We start from the raw sequence: 17,123 nt of genomic DNA, 5'->3' as shown, positions 1-17,123 counted from the left end.
TTCTCCTTTTCCCAATCAAAATCCTATTTCTCTGATTAGCAAGTCTTCACTTCTCTATCTCCTGGATGGAGTAGAACTACAGTTGTTATCTATCTCTGAACAAGTGAGGTCTGTCTAGGAAACTGATTCATGCAGGGCATTCTTCCCATGGGGACAGCTAATCTGTCCAGCAGGCAGGGTGGTCCAGGAGGGGTCTGTCATCCAGCCTGGATTGTAGGTTTGATGCATACACTCTGCACTTGCCATTGCATCATGGTATTATTCATACAAGGCAGTAATCCTCCTCAAAGTATAATTATGCACAGTCTGCTGAGCTCCCAAAACCTAATTACCTCTCTGTGGGGCTGGTTTATGTTCACAGGCTAAGCCAGGGCACGACTCTCCCTTTCAGGGCCTGGGTGCTCCATACTCAGTCAAGAATATTTTTTTGTTCCTTCTTGACAGGTAAACAGGAGGAGTGAAAGATAAACATTTTCCTGACACAGGCATCAGCTGTACCAAGATGACTGTGGTACAGAGCTGAGTAGTATGGTCTTCTGCCCCTTACAGGCTTGATAAACCGCAAAAAATATGCCATGGTTTGAAATGCAAAAAAAGACACCAACATAGATTTCACTGCCCTCATTGAGCTGAGAAATGGGGCTTGGGCTTTTCCAAGGACCTCAGACAACTTTCACTTTCCAGGTCATGGGGCATAAGGCACTGGCTGCAGGGCCTAGGAAAAGCCTGTTGGTAAGTCTCAAGGAGGCCATCTAAAAGGTTTCTGAAAAATAACAAACTCTTATTGCTTGTTTTGTGGTAACTTTCTGTCTCCTGCTGCTTATCTCTGCTCCTGAACTCTGCCCTTTCTATTTAGCTACCGGAGGAGAGGTATCTGTCAAGTTTTCAAACAGATATAGGTAATTCTGAAGGATTTTTTCCAATATCTTCTAATAATTTGTCCCCCTGTGCACATACTACTCTTGGATATGGGCCAGGAAAATCCATAGTGTTTCCAGGGAGATTTGAGCTCTGCTGAGTGCATATATTACAGTAGGCTCAAAGAGAGTAAATTTTTATGGAACAGTTTAGATACAGGAACAGGCAAATTGCCACACCAGCAGGTTCCCTGTCTCTGAAGGAAGGCAAGCAAAGTATTCACTCAGTCTTTGGTGAGCTTCCCATTCTCCATCATCGTATAAACCTTTTAGTCCGGAAAATCTTCATGATTCTGGGTCATAGTTGCTCACCTCTACCACTCCTCAGTAGGGAAAAGCAGGCTCTGCTGGATGCATCCAGGGCTGTCTTAAGGCCATTTTTTTCAAATGGCTTATCAGCTGTTTGACTGCTTTGGAGAAGCAGATTTATGATACCATCATTTTTATAGAGGAGAGAACACCCTGGGTATGACTGAACTGAGGAAGGCAGGTACCTCTTGTTACTCAGACTGATTACTTCAGATGATGCAGAGACCCTCACCTGTTTTAGGGGAGCTAACTGCTTTGGCAGTAACTAGAGCATGAGTTTTTGCCCCTTCGCAAGACTGTTATAGATCAGCATCTCACTAGCAGAAAGCTGGACTTTTACATTTCACCTAGACTGGAAGACAAATGCTGCCTGTAGATTAAAAACCCCACCTTCTTGCTGTATATGATTTTGTTTCTTTGTTTTACCCCATATTACAAGCTCTATGGTGAAAGATCTGTTTTGGTAGTCAAAGTGTGACTTACACAACTGGACTCTGATTATGGAAGCACTTCACTGCTACTTTCAAGGTTAACAATTAAAAGAATGGTTAATTCCATATTAAAAAAAAACCCAACCAAACAGCAAAAAACCCCAAACAACGCAAAACAGTATTCTATCCTCAGGGAGTTATGTTCAGCTGGTAACTATCGAAGGCCTTAATATAAAATTAATCAACTCCTCCCTGGTATTTCTAGCATAAGCAATAGAGCTCTGATGCACCATCACATGCTTCAGCCACAGTGTAAACTCTTGTCATTACACATTTTATTACTGGGAGTCTGGCTACCCCTTCCATTGGATTGACAAAGGCTTTTTTTTCCATGCTTCTGCTCCCACCAGAGCAGAAGTAGTAGTAGTAGTAGTGTAGTGTAGCTCCACTACACTAATGAAGATCAATTAATAGTACAGGAATAGTCCTCTGTGTTGCTTCATGTGTTCCTGTGCCCCCACCTGGGTGGCAGGCAGATGTCCTGTTGTCATCACAGAGACTTGAGCTGGCTTGGAAGGGAGGCTCCCATTTCCAGTACTTAAGAGGTAGTGGGATTCAGTTTTAATAAAAATTGGGATTTTTATTAGGAAAGGGGAAGTATATCAAATTCTCTTGGTATTTTACTGTGTGCCTAGGTGCATGAGAAACTCATCCTTATCACTCCGAAGGAAGATTTTCCATAAGGTATTAAGTTCCATAGACAATGATCTGTGGGTGATGCTGCAGCTGCTGGCTCTCCTGATGAAACCCTTCTGCTGTGTCATGCACCTGCATACTCTCCAGTGTACAGCAGACATGACTGGTCTTCAAGATCCCCTCACAGAAGTCCCCATGGATGTGGTCTCCTGGCCTTACACAGTTCTCCTGCAACAACCACTACTCCAACTTCTCTTCCACTGGACAACTGAGGCCGAGCTGCGGGCAGACCTGTTTTCTGCTGCTACATCCTGTATAACTGTGTATAAAGACCGTTGTTAAAATGAACTAGAACTTGCAATGGAAAATTTTCAGGTCTTGCTTTTTAAAAGTTTACAAAGCTCCAGCCTTAAGAAATGTTTTCGTTTTTTTTTTTTTTTTTTAGTTGTTGCTCCAGAAATATCTTTTTAGCAGTCTTGACAGCTTTCAGAAACAAAAGAGCCTTCCAAGAGAATTTTAAAGAGTTTTTCAAAAACGCTTTTGCCTTTGTAATTCAGAGAGGCTTTGGCAGCACTGTAGAACAGTAATGCTTCTCTTTGCTCCCTCTTCTCTTTGTCAATCATCTGAATTTACACTGTGTTTAGAGTTTGTCACATAAAGTACTGGAGATCTTAAAATTGTTCCTTCCAAATTGGTAATTTCTGTATGGAAAATCTTGCAGTGAGGCAATATGAAATGGACTCAAACAAATGAACAACTTGAAGAATTATGAAATTCCAAATGTAAATATGTTAAAGAGCAAGCCCTTTTTTTACTCTTACTTCTATAAAAGACTTTTTATTCTTCTACTAGAAAGAATATAACTGGTAGGCATCTGAGGGAAACTACTGATAAGGTAACTGCTTTTTTTAAAAAATGGATTTTTTCTGTAAATAATTTGATTGAAATTCCCACATGAAAGCAAGAACAGAATTCCTCATTGGCTTTTGTTTGGAGACAATATCAATGAGTAGTAACTCTAGCAATTAATTTGGAATGCACCAGGGTCAGCGTTATGTATGCAAGAGGAGGCCAAAAGAGGCAATGGAATCAATTGCATTCAGTAATGCAATTGCTGTATTAATAATTTGCAATACATTTATTAGGAATCCTATCCTACAGCCCAGTGAGGAAAATGCACTTCTTCCAGCAACAAGTCAGTCCTTCCTTCTTTGCTTCCCTTACTGTAAGTATGGAACATTTCTATACCAAAACTGTAGAAAACAGACGTGTAGTTCAGCTAGTCAAACATAACTCTACTGTGACTTTATATTTACTATAAAGCAAAGCAAAACTTTCTGCCTTTATTCATCTTTACAGTTTTTATTAAGTGTACATTTAGCAGAACTTTAAAGCTCTTTACCACATAAAATATTTCATGGAGAGAAGAGAGTTTCCGACAAAGTGAACTGTAGGTTAACTAGGTCTGTAAAACACAGGCATTCAAGATATTGCATAGAAAATGTAGTAACTGTGAGTACACATCCTGACACCAGTAAACACATTAATATTTCAATTTTACTGTTTTCATATATTCCCACAATTTTGAACAGTTTTGTGTTATGGTTTTGGTTTATTGAATGTACAGTGTATAAATTATAATGTAATAATATAACTATTGAATATAGTTATGTATGCAGAATTTATAAAACACATTAAAAAAATTTTTCACATTCTGCTTGTGATTATTAAGATAAAATAAGAGTATCAGACCAAAAGATATGTATAGTCAACTATAAAAACACAAAGTTTAATTTGACCAGAATTTACTTTACTGCATACTCAACAGTAAAAAAACTGGAAATATATTGAGACAAATATGCTGGAGTTGGATTCATCTGGTTACATGTAGATGATAGCACTTTATATTCCTTTTATTGTAAATAGGAAGAAAGGGGAAAAATGCTAGGATGTGATTAATCCTTTTTAAAGATAGACATCTAAAAACAGACATCTAAAATAGATCATATTGATTTCATTCTAGAAACTGTTATATCTGCGACTTAACAGTAGATGGAATTTAGCTCAAACATAAATATTGGTTAAGATGATTCTTACCCTTTAAAAGTTTGTCTATTGCTGAAGGATAGAAAGGGTGAGGTCCTACCTCCCTTGCAGTCAACAGCAAATATTCTTTTGTTTTACTAAAGCAAATATTTCATCCAAAGTTAATAAAACAACATCGAGAAACCCTTAATGACTACTGTTTCCCCCTATTAATTACCTTAGCTAAAGAAAAAAAATATTCTTTGTATTTTCTTTAGAAGTTGTTCAAGATCATTATACACGTTTTCATCATTTCTCTGTCTTAGGAATCTTCATTTTGGATTTTTTCAGGAGTTAATTCTTGAAGCCTGATGGCTTTTTGCTACCATACTTAAAGAGTCACTAAAATAAGGACTGCAGGTTCACATCAGTTGTCTTCTGTGTGGGGGGGGCAGGGATGGAGGTGGTAGGGTAGGGGAGAATAAGATCTGCAAAACCAATAAATTAAGTTCAGCATCTCCACTGAAGCCTATACTCTTTTGTAGGTTACTGTTGGTTTACTAGATGTCTGAAGAAAATATTGCAGTGCAGGACTTAGTGAAGATTTTCTGGGGCATTACTTCTGAACCCCAGGCCAAGATGTGCAGGGTAGCTTGGGTTCTCACTTTTCTAGAGCTGGCTGGCCTCATTCAACCCCCTCACTACAGAGCTTTCAACCTTGCATCTCCTTCCCCATCAACATAAATATTACTCTTAGGCACTCTTTCAACTAATAACATGAGGAATGCTTTGCAGCCCAACAGACAAGTAGTTTTTGGCATGAACCTGAGTTGCAAACCCAGACATGACTGAGATAGTCAAACACAGAGCAGTCTCAGCCTTAATGCCTGGTAGAATGCATTCCTGGACACAGCAATTCCCAGAATCATATCAAGGTTTGTTTTGGACAGAGATTCAATTAGGAGCTTGGGAATGAGCTGACGTCCCTGCACTCTGGGCAATCAGGACAAGAACCCAGAATTAAACTGTAAAACAAGACTTTCTGGTGGCATAGGGTCACCGTTAGCTTTGGCACTCCTGTTGCATAATGTAATTTTTTAGTGTGTTTCTTGACTTCATTTCTGTTAGCTTGGGGTTTCACCTTAGAGGCAGTGCTGGTGTAGGTATTTTTTATAAGGTCTGACAAACTTAGGTGCTGATCAGTGGCTACTGTGGTATGAAAACTTCTGCTATAGGAGCTGACAAATTTAACAGGCAACTTTTAGTGAGGACCCCAAATTCTATCACTATCTATGTTACAATCAGTATAGTTGAAACACAGCAAATACAATTTCTGTTGCTGTCTTCAGGTGCTACAGTAAAGCCTCTTTTCTTAGATGAATTTTCATGCTGTTCGATGTATTGGGATAACACAATAATCAATAGAGAAAAAAATTTGTTTTAAGTTGCCTTAATTCTTTTTGTAATGAACAGCATGCCACTGCCTCCTTCTCTCCACTGGCTATACAAGGTGCCTTCAGTGATCAGTTCATATGTATCAGTTCAGTGTTGGCATCTTTATTTAATAAAATGAACCCAATGCCTTTTTTCTCTTTTCAGATAATGCTCAAAATGTGTGTATTTTTTTTATATTCAGCATATATGAGGCCTCATCCTACAACATCTCTCATTAATTGATTGGTGGATGGACACTGTTGTCTCTGTGTATTGTGTGATTTTGAAATTGCACAGTGGATGCTGAAAATCAGAAGTGAACTATGCAGATGAGCTGATGAAACTCACAGCAGTTCACAGCATGGAAAGAGGTTTTTCTCATGCAGTTTCTGAAGTTGCAGTAATAACTAGAGTAACTTATTTTTAAACAAGTGAATTTTTGTTGGGTTTTTTTCAGTTAGAAATGTGGAAGGGAATAAACTAAAAAAAAAAATGCTGTCATGACAAAGGGTTCAACACTGTCTCACATCTGTATTTTGCTGTGCACATGATGAAACTTTCAGGTAGTCTTTTGGGCTGTCTGGAGCAGCTTTTCCACATTGGAAAATACTATGGTGATTACACGCGACCAGACAGAATATCACAGAACAAAGGAAAGCTTAGCTTAGCTGTCCTATGTTTCTGCAGAGTTTGTTCTTTCCCTTGCAGACTCCTACTAAGCAGAAAATGATGAAAGATTTGTAGGGAAGAGCACTAGCTTTTGTTAAATGGATGGATGAAGGTGTCTCAGTTTTGTCAATTTTTAAGTCACATCATCCCTGCTGTAAATGCCGAATTTCAGTATCTTCTTTATTGCATTGTTTCCTATGAAAATAATCTATTTTCCCAACAAACCTTGCCCTACTTATCCTTTCAGACCACCACTAATCAGTAAGAGGTAAACCCAAGTATCATTTAGCAAGAATGTTTTTTCAAACAACCTTGGAATTGGTATTACAGTGTTACCCCTCAGTGAGAAATCGGAAACTTTACTTCTAAGAAACCCATTGACTACTGGGAACAGGCAGGAGTGAGATGGTTGCTGATCCTTCTGTTGCCACTCCAGAGACTGAAAGCAGTTCTTAGAGAAGCAAACTGAGCAAATTGCCAGGAGAGTGAGACACAAAAGGCATCATCAAGACTAAATAATTAGAGAGTGTCCTGGTATGCAGAATTAGTGATACCATTAATCAGCACTCATTGCTATTAATTATCACTGGGCTTAAAATGGATCCCCAAACACTGTCCCATTAAATGATTTTTCTGATTAAGCACATCCCAATTAAGTAGAGTGCACTGTATGGTACTTGAAAAATGGCACCATTTACGTACAAATCGTACAAATAGAGTGCTTATCAGATCTCCATTTAGGAACCGTTTGCTGACATCAGAATATTCTCTTACTGGAACTCTGTAGTGATATATACAAAAAAAAAGAATTATCTGATTTGAATAATAAAGATGAGACAAAGGGGACTGTGGTTTTATTTCTCTTGTCACCTGCTATGGAATGGGATAATTTGCAAGGAGTCAGTATTCAGAGAGCCCTGGGTGGCTCTTTCAACTGATGAAACAGAGATTGAAATCACAGATAATCACTCAGAGAGATGAGCTTGTACTGCAGAGTGCTAGAATTTTTATTTTCAATTCTTTAGTTTTAGGCATTTAGTAACACTATCAGAACCTTGCAAGTAATTTGCAGGCACTTCTTAAAATGTTTATCATAGCTTTATTCTACCTTTCCAGCAGGTGCTTTTTCGATGGCTGTAACAGCTAGCCTGTTATTATTTTCATAATATATTAATAATGGCTATATTAGGAGGTAATAAGCTTTTCTCCTAAAAGAGGTGAAATTTATGCATAGTATCAGTATCCGCATGCAAGGACTGTGCAGGAAACAAATTACACATTACTCCCTAAAAAAAATGTTGGTGATGTGTTTTGGATTTTACACAAAACTATTTGCAGGATGTTAAAAGATTCATGTAATGAGTGTGAAATTTACTTACATTCTTGAATAAAGGTGTAGCTGGTACTTTACCACTTGATTTATTTACCCAAAAAAGTCCCAAGTATATTGATCTGTGGTTAATTATATCAATGAAGAAATAATTAGAATGAAAGCATATATCCTGTACTGATTGCCATTCATCGTACTATTTCATTCTTCATGCTTTTGAATTGCTGGATAACCTTGCTAATGTTTTGATGTGGTTTTTTTGGGGTGGGGGAGGAAATTCTGTGGTCTGTGGTTAATAGACATTTTGGGTCTGGTCAATAGATTTGGAAAGACAGTAATGTCATGGTTCTGTGCAGAGGTATCAGCAGGAGCCTTTGACACAGATTGCATTTGACATTTTCTAGGGGGACAATATCTGTGTATATGCAAAATCTGGAGTTCTAGCAAATCATCAACAAGCTGCTGGTACGTGTTTTCAAAAGGAAGAAACTGAGGATATGACTATGTTTGGACTCTCTGAGTAATATTTACATGCATGAGAAACAGGGAGAAGAGCCCCTCTATTTTTTTTCCCCTGAGCTCTTTGGTTTGTTCTAGTCAAAATACAAACAAATACAGTGATATCTTTTTGAACAATTTCAGCCATTTCTTTAGCTGCCCTATCACACTGCACTCTGCTGCTGACTAATCTCTGGGTGCCTTAGAGGAGAAGAGCCTTGCACAACCTAGTGCAACAACTGAGTCCACCAGAAAGTTTTAAAATGTCAAATAAAAAAAATTAAATATCACTTATTGGAATTTCCAATTACAGATCAAGTCTGTGCCTTTAAATCATTCCTTGCTTTTACCTTTGCCATTCCAGTGCCTCCAAGAAGACATTTTATGCCTAAGGATTATGAAGCAGAATTTGTAAGAAAAGGTAGAAATTATGCAAACTTTACAAATCAAGTTATTCCTTGAAAACTTTTCAGTCTGGTTTTGTAGACTTAAAAGATTGAGGTGGTTCAAGAAATCATCAGGATGTTTATTTAAACCTTCCCAGTCTATCAAAACTTCTGAGTTGTAGCCATCACTTCTTGAAAACACCCTTACCAGAACTTAAAATCACAGGGCCTGACTGTGCCCTTACAGTGTGAAATACTTGCAGACAATGAATTCATCACTAGAGAATTTTATGACATTGACAGAGCACTAACATAACATAGTCCAAGTCATATGCAAAGTATCTGTTATTTCATTTACAGTTGCTGTGGAAATGAATGCTATATTCTTGGCCAGGGTCATGATATGGCATGATATGCAATAGAGTGTGGTGCTGTACCAGTGCACAGAAACTTGGAAATATTTTTAAAACTGGAAACAATATGAAGAAATACCAAGCCATGGTAATATCTATGTGCAGAACCTCCTTGTACAGTTCTGTCCATAACATCTCAGTACTCATAAGCATCACTGTAAATTAATCTGTCTATACGAAAACATTTTACTGCTGTTGGGTTTTAACAGAACTTAAAATGCATTTGTAACTTTTTGACTATTCTTTGATCTTGAACAGCCTATCAAAAATGCAAGAATTTCAGTAGGAAATTAAGTGTTCAGATGTCTCTCAAACCCATGTTCCACCTGTGCAAGACCCATTCAATACTAGTTATTACAGTGTTTGAATGGTATGAAACAGAGCTAATAGCCAGGATCTGAGTTTGATTTAAATATCTTTGAAATTTGCTTTGAATTCTAAAAAGAACAACTTAATACCAGCTAAAATAGCTTAGGAGAGCTCCAAAAGAGAAGGAAACCACTCTCACAAAGCAATTATCCCAAAAGTCTTATTCTAATACGCTGTGATTTTAAAACCAGCAATGTGTCAAATCTAATTTTTTTCCCCCAGAAGCTATCATTATTCATCAAGCATGTTTTGTGAACCATTTTAAAGATCTGACTAATAAACAATAAAAGTATTTTCTTTCTTAGGTAGCAGAGAGTAGAACAACACATATCCTACACTTCAGCTTTCTGGCAAAAAATATTGCAACAAACCAATATTTCTTATAAGACTAAGTTTTGATTAGCGATTTATTCAAGCAGTTTTTATGTTTATTTGCTGATGCAGTGGAAACTCCACTGAGAAAGAAAGAAGTTGGGAAAATGTAAAACTCTAATACTGATACATTGCCACAAATATATGTTCTGAGTCTTCTATTAATTATTTTAGAAAATCAACATATTATGTATGATGTACCACTGTCTCTTGTACTTGTTTCTCCTCTAAGAAAAAACTCCTCTCCTTTTTATCTAAGTGATAAAAGCTGTTGTTTCTTTTAGACAACACTATTTATTGGGACATCTTGGTGTTACAGAAAAATATGGAGAACAGCAATAACAGAAAATGTGCAATTCAATATAAAAGGCAAGCAGTGCCCCTTAGTTATTGAAAATAAAAATAGATATAACAGAAAGGATGCTTTTATTAGCACTATACTTATAACAAGGCACATCTTAGATTTCCTGGCAAAGCTGCATACCACCCATGATCTTATTCAATTCACATTCATGTCAGCAGAAACAAATCCTGGTACTTTTGTAGGTTAGCCTCTGGTGATATGTCTTCTTGTGTATGTGCTTTGATATCACACAATCACAGAATTGCTGGGGCTGGAAGGCACTTCTGGAGATCTTCTAGTCCAACCCCCCGATCAAGCAGAGTCCACTAGTGCTGGTTACCCAGGATCATATCCAGTAAGGATTTGAACATTTCCAGAGTTGGCTGCTCCACTATTTCTCTGGGCAACATGCTCCAGTGTTTGATCACTCTCATAGTAAAACAGCTTTTTCTTATGTTTAAATCCAATTTAATTGATTTAGTATGTAACTAAAGCCTGAATAAAACTCCTGCTAATATTTATTATTAGGTGCAGTCACAGGACAGTAACAGATGATACAAAAATGCACAGTTGAAGAGATTCACTGCTTGACAAAAAGCTATTGTACAGCTAATGTAAAGATTTAAAAGCAATCTCTTAAACAGTGAATTTAAAGTGTGCTGCATGTTTCCATTTTCTCTTTCTGTAAAGTAGAATGGCTGCTTTTTTCATGCCTATTCACCACTTATGAAGAATTGAAAATGCCAATAAATGTCATGGAAACAACCGTGAGATCTCCATGGTGATACTGGTTGGGTCTACACTATTCTGTACCCTTCTGCCTGTGTGTCAGGGTTGCATACCTTGGTCCCAGCATGCACTGATCCAGGGGGAATTTGGTATGTACCATCTCTGTGCCTTTTGTGAGGAAAACTGGGTTTGAAAGAACTATGATGTCCTCTATTAATAGGATAAGAGGAAATGGCCTGCAGTTGCACTAGGGAAGGTTTGGATTGGCTATTAGGAAAAATTTCTTCACCTAAAGTGTAGTTAGGCACTAGAACAGGCTGTCCTGGGAATTGGTGGAATCATCATCTCTGGAAGTGTTCAAAAGCCATGTGGATGGGGTATTTAGGGATTTGGTTTAGTGGTGAATATGGTGGTGCTGGGTTAATGGTTGGTCTTCTACAACCTTAGCAATTCTGTGATTCTATGATTAACTCTCTTTATCAGATGCTGACTGAGGCTTTGGGACAGATGTCTTTATGCCCACAGAGCTTTTAGCCCCACACTTTGACCACACCTATATTGTAAGACAAAGCTAAGTAATAAGCTTCCTGTCTAAAAACTCTCAGTAACCAAGATGACAAGCAAGTCAAGTTCCATCATCTTGCTGGAAAAAGAACCTGAATGATGATTTCCCTTTCTCTGTATTCACGCCAGGAGGGTCTTCATTACTCTGACCCAGTTGGTAGAGTTGATGACTCCTGAAGTGTCTGTAATGAGTGATGTGCTGATGGGCTGAAAGGCATTTAATAAACCATTCAACCAGTAGCAAACCTTATCAACGGATCATCAAGAAAAGGCATAACAGTGCACACTCATAAGACACACTGAAATTTGCTTCCCTCTTTGCACCATGAACTATATGCACATAATACAGGACCAGTGGCATTTTAAAAATGAATGCAGCCAGGTGTCCTTGAATTTTCAAGGGGCAATTAGAAGGAACCTAAGCCAAAAATACTTGGAAAGCAATTCATGAAAGTTGTAAAGGGAGACAACTATTAAAAATGAGAGAATTTAGATGTTAATTCTCCCACTGTCTCCTTTCTAGATTTCTTTTAGGACAATAGTAAAGCTCTAATATCCTTTAGTATAGAATTTTTTTCAATAATACATCCTCAGACAAGGAGGGATTCCATCAAAATCTGTCATAATTCTCTGAAACAAAATTAGGCTTGGTAAGAGAAAGTGCAGCCCACCTCCTGTGTTATTTTACCCAGAGAGTTTTGGACTCAGTTGCACTTCATACTAAGTGGTCTGACCTAAAAGTACTAAACGAGAAATGTCCTTTCGAGTAGAGACAGCTCTCGTTTTAGGGCACTGCTCCTAAGAACATGGGTCTGGAAGGACCCTCTTTAGTGCCAGTCCCTGAATCAGCACTGGCTATGCAGTAGATAATGCCTTCAAAAAGTAATCATCTAGATATGTCCCATGAATTACTTGGCTCACTTACTCCTTCAGCTCCAGCTGGAAGCTCATTATAGAATACCACTGACCTAGTGGTAGAAGACTTACTATTTCCAGTCTAAATTTATTCAGAGCCAGTTATTGTGCTTAAAGAGCTTTTCTTCTTCCCAAGGGGAAGCTTATTCAGTGATCTGTGTTTGCTTATTTACTCAGATATTATTCACAGAGGAAATTATCTCTTCTCCAAGCTTTCCCTGGCTGGCTTAAATAACCAAGGTCTTTCTTTCACCTCTTCTTTGCCTTCTTTTATCAATCTCACTAGAAATTACTGAAACTACAAGTCATAAAAGCCAACAATCAGCATTTGATAGTGTCTTTAAAGCAAAATTGTGATATATCTGTCAGTGCTTAGGATCTACTGAATGGAAGGCCAGAGTCCTTCTGATTTCTTCTAATGGATAAAGAGAATGCATGTATATTTCTAATACATCTATACTATTTTTTAATGAAAAATTTTTACAAAATGTAGCCTGACCCAGCTGTCTCATTGTAGGTGAACATATTATTGTCTCAGGGAGAAGAAAACCTCTCAGAAGATGAAACTAACTCTTATATTAGGTAAAAATGATATAGCTATAGGAGGTAGTCTCAAAAAATACATCGGTCAACTTCAATTTAGAGGTTGGATGCCTGTGCCCCTAGAGGTAAGGCACCCACCCTGAAGTAATACCAAGGGGAAAAACCTGTAAGAACGCAGGTCTGCAACCATGGGAGTTAAGAGAGATCACTTAATTAAAAATAATAAAAAAAAGAGACACATTCACACTCCACAAACCACCAGTGTTCCACTTGCTGTTTTTCCTGGGTCAAAGACATAAAAAAAATTCTTTCCTTTTACTTTAACAAGGAAGGAAATAGATAATTTTTCCTAGGAAAGATACTCCAAAGTGCTTCATATCACTGCTCACGTTTTTTTGTGTCCAGTTGAAAAAAACAGGGTCACTCCTAGAGACTGTTGCATAGCTCTGCACCCACATGACTTCCATGGGGAATGTGATAACCAACGGGATCACACAAAAAGGCATTATGTACTTTTCCCTGCTCATGTGTTTCTGGGCTGTTTTAATTTGCTCTGTTCTGCTTTTATATTCTTTTAATAAATTTGAAGGCCTTTCATCACTAATGCAACACTAGACAGAACAAGTGGGAAGGATTATAAGAAATTTGATCATCGGCAACAAAAAGCCAATTTAACTGGGGGGTTACTGCTCTGCTTGTGATGTTTTAACATTTGTGAGAGGCAGAGACTTAGTTTACACTGGGATTTCCTGCATGAGTTACAAAGCAGGAGTGAAACTCCTCACATCCATTCTGATAGATCTCTCCCTTCATCCATCAGTGCTGACAACGCTAATCTGCGACGAATTAGTGAGCTAGAAGTTCAAGTCAGCTCTTCTCTTCGTCTGGCTATAACACTATTCATGGAAACTGCGTATTAAAAGTACCAATAAATGTCAGTGTGCAATGGAAACAAAAATGATTGATTGCACATTTTTGCATGAGAAAGTGTTTTAGAACAAAAAGACTGATTATCAAATCATTGGCATAAAAATGGGAATACAGACAATGGAGTATTCTGTGAAGAACTTGATTTTTGCTAGCTAAATTGTTTCTGTTCTCTTTTAAAAAAGCATAGTTTGATCAGAATTAAGTGGCAGGACTGACATTGCACCATAGACAATGTCTATCTGCAAGTCAACTTCTAGTTTCATGTGAGACACCCGATCTCTCAGTAGATTAGAAGCATAGCTAGTGTGGAGCAGGGGAGGATCAGCTCTGTCCAATTCATAAATGAATTCGTTTAGCAGCACAGCATAGATGGAGGAAGTCACACTGGAGACCCAAGATGCTCCTGTCTGATTGAACCCGGGAATATCTGCAGCCTCCAGCTGACAATTCCAAAGGGGTCTAAATGGTGTAACTATTGAAACCAAGAGCTGGAATTTATGTGCACAACACAAAGTCAAGACGTATAAATCTTTGGTCTTTCCATGTAGAACAGCAGCATATTTTCTCGGCAGGAAAACAGATGAGGTACGGTTAGGGTACTGCTACAGTGAGATCAGAAATACAGGCTTTACTTCTTCTCCCCTCCATGGTTTGCAAAATATGCAGACTGAAGAAAAGAAGTTGTTCAAGTAACAAGAAGGTCAATAGTTCCTCACATTTTTTTCTCCTTCCACAGTCTGAGTTACAACAGAACGATGAGGGTGCTGACTAGAGCTCACAGTCATCCAACATTTATCCCAATAAATTAGTTGACTAATATAACTGAGAGGTGAGGGGTAAAATACTTGCAGGTAGCAGTAACTAGGGAATGCAGTATGACAGTTCACCTGTTCTCATTCCTAGAGGTACCCTTTTAGGGTTCTGAGGACATTTGCACCACAGAGCCTATTTAGGGAAAGCCAGGCAGTGGTACTTGCCTGGGGTACTGTATTTTAGAGGAGGCTCCCTGAAATCTCTTGGCTGCATTTCAGCCAACATTGCCTCCTTTAGAGGCTTGCACTGTTTCTCTCTCCAAAGTGGTACTGAAAGGAATGGATTTGACTTTTATAGGAGGTCAGTGCAAGCCTTTCCTTCCAACAGATACCTCTTCAAAACCCCATCTGCATTAGAGATAGGATAAATTGTTTCTGAATGCAATTTAAATGTCAGTTTAAAGAGTTCATAACTTGACAAGGAGAAATACTTCACAGTGTCATATAGCTCCTGCAATACTGGGCAGGTGGTCATGACAATTTCTTCAGGGTAGCTATAGAGAAGTACTCAAGCATGTCTCTTATGTATGTCTTATATCTCTTATGTATACCTGTCCCCCAGGTATGCCTGTGGTTGCAATATCTGGCAACATCTTGTCATAGCACCAAATTGTCACACATATCCCTTGGTGGAAGTGAAATGATTCAGGCTGTTGTGGAAGAGTCACTTGGGAGTTCCGCTGTGACCTTCTGCCTTCTTGTTACCTCCAGTAGTACCCTGAATTATATCTTGAATTACTATAAGATTTTGGCTATCTGGAAGATCATAACACTTGAGTGCTCATTTTCACAGTCTCCTGCCAAGGAAAAAGCATTTTTCATGATGGAATAGGAAGATTGTGGAAAAATATGTGTCAAAAGAATGCTGAAAAATATGTTTAAAAAAATGCTGAAAATGAGCTTGAGAACAACATTTCACATGCATTTCACATAAAGAGAGGCTTTATGGGTTGGAGGTCCTTGAAAGACAGGAGAGATATTTTTAGATTATATTCAATAGGTTTCTCATATTCCCTTTTGATGAAAGACACATCCCAAGCCCCAGAAAACTGGTTTTTAAAGGCAACAGGACAAGCCTTTCTCTGCCCCACAAATCCCAACTCAGGACAAGGTAGAAGATGGAAAATCATTATCTACTGAGAGAAAATGATATGACCAACACATCCCAAGGCAATGCTCACATATCAAAAGAAGAGAAGTCTTTAATGTGTTCACATATTGACAGTTGCAGTAAGGGGAAGCTCAGAGCAGATGGTGTCAGAGCATAGCACTTTTCTGCAATGCATCTTCGTGTATGCCTAGGTAGTTTAGGCTGGCAGGAAAAGAGGATGACTGTCTGCCTGGGACAATAAAAGATAAAAGAAGCCCTCTTCTTTCTTAGCAACTAATCTGCTGTTTGATTTAGGCTTTATTCCTGCAATGACTTCAAAAACTATTTTTAAATATATGGGAATTGGCATAAGGATGGAAGAAAGAAATGCAACAAAATATATTTTTAATGTTTAACCCAAAATAAGTCTCACAAGAATGATTGTGCTTTTTCAGCTCAACCTGGAAAGATTATTTGTGAACTCGAAGATTCCAAATTTAGCAATAAGTGTAGTTGTGTATATACAAATGCATACACATATATCACCGTACCCAAAACATAGCTCCTATTTCACAGCCCAACAGTTTGGGATTGGCAGCAACGATTTTATTTGTCATCATTTTGAAATCAGGACTTGAAAAATGAAATTTACATTCTCTTAATTAGGTCTCATAGGAACAGCAAGTATTCAGACACTCTTTTCAGCATTTGTCTTTTAAGCCCTATTCAATAAGTAGGAGTTAATTTTACTGAATTATAAGGCAATTTCAATAAATTTTTGGATGAAAAGGATATACAGAAAACATGAAGACAAATCATGACAGGAAAGCAAGTCTGTTATATTTCCTTCAGTCACAAGAGCTATAAGAAAATGGGATGAAAAGACATTTTTTGCTACAATCAAAACCTTTGGGGAAAAAGGCTACTGAAAAAAAATTACCATCTTTGAGAAAATATATAAACTAAGTTATGTCTTAAAAGAACTAATGTCAATTCCCTCATCTTCCTGCAACTTAAGTCACAGTTCCCTAGTGACCAAACTGGATTGGCTATGTAGTGGCTGATAGGATGGGCATATTCTTGTCACACAAGGATAATTTTCAGAACATCCATACAACCTTTTCATGACTGCTGCTGCAACCTCTTTGATTTGATAGCTGTGACTTTGACAATACACAGAATCTCCCTCATTTACAGGGCATGAAAATGTCTTTTAGGTGACTATGTCACCAACAGTCTCTCTGTCTTGTTTCAAATCAGAAATAATTCATCTAAGAATAATATTATGCACAGAAAAGATATGATGTTTTTACTAATGTTGACAATAATGCTACTTGAATAGTAAATG

The sequence above is a fragment of the Pipra filicauda genome, unplaced genomic scaffold (genome assembly GCF_003945595.2).
Source record: "Pipra filicauda isolate LSUMZ 115617 unplaced genomic scaffold, ASM394559v2 scaffold74_size2892960_pilon, whole genome shotgun sequence".
In the NCBI taxonomy this organism is placed as follows: Eukaryota; Metazoa; Chordata; class Aves; order Passeriformes; family Pipridae; genus Pipra; species Pipra filicauda.
This window is presented reverse-complemented; position numbering follows the sequence as displayed.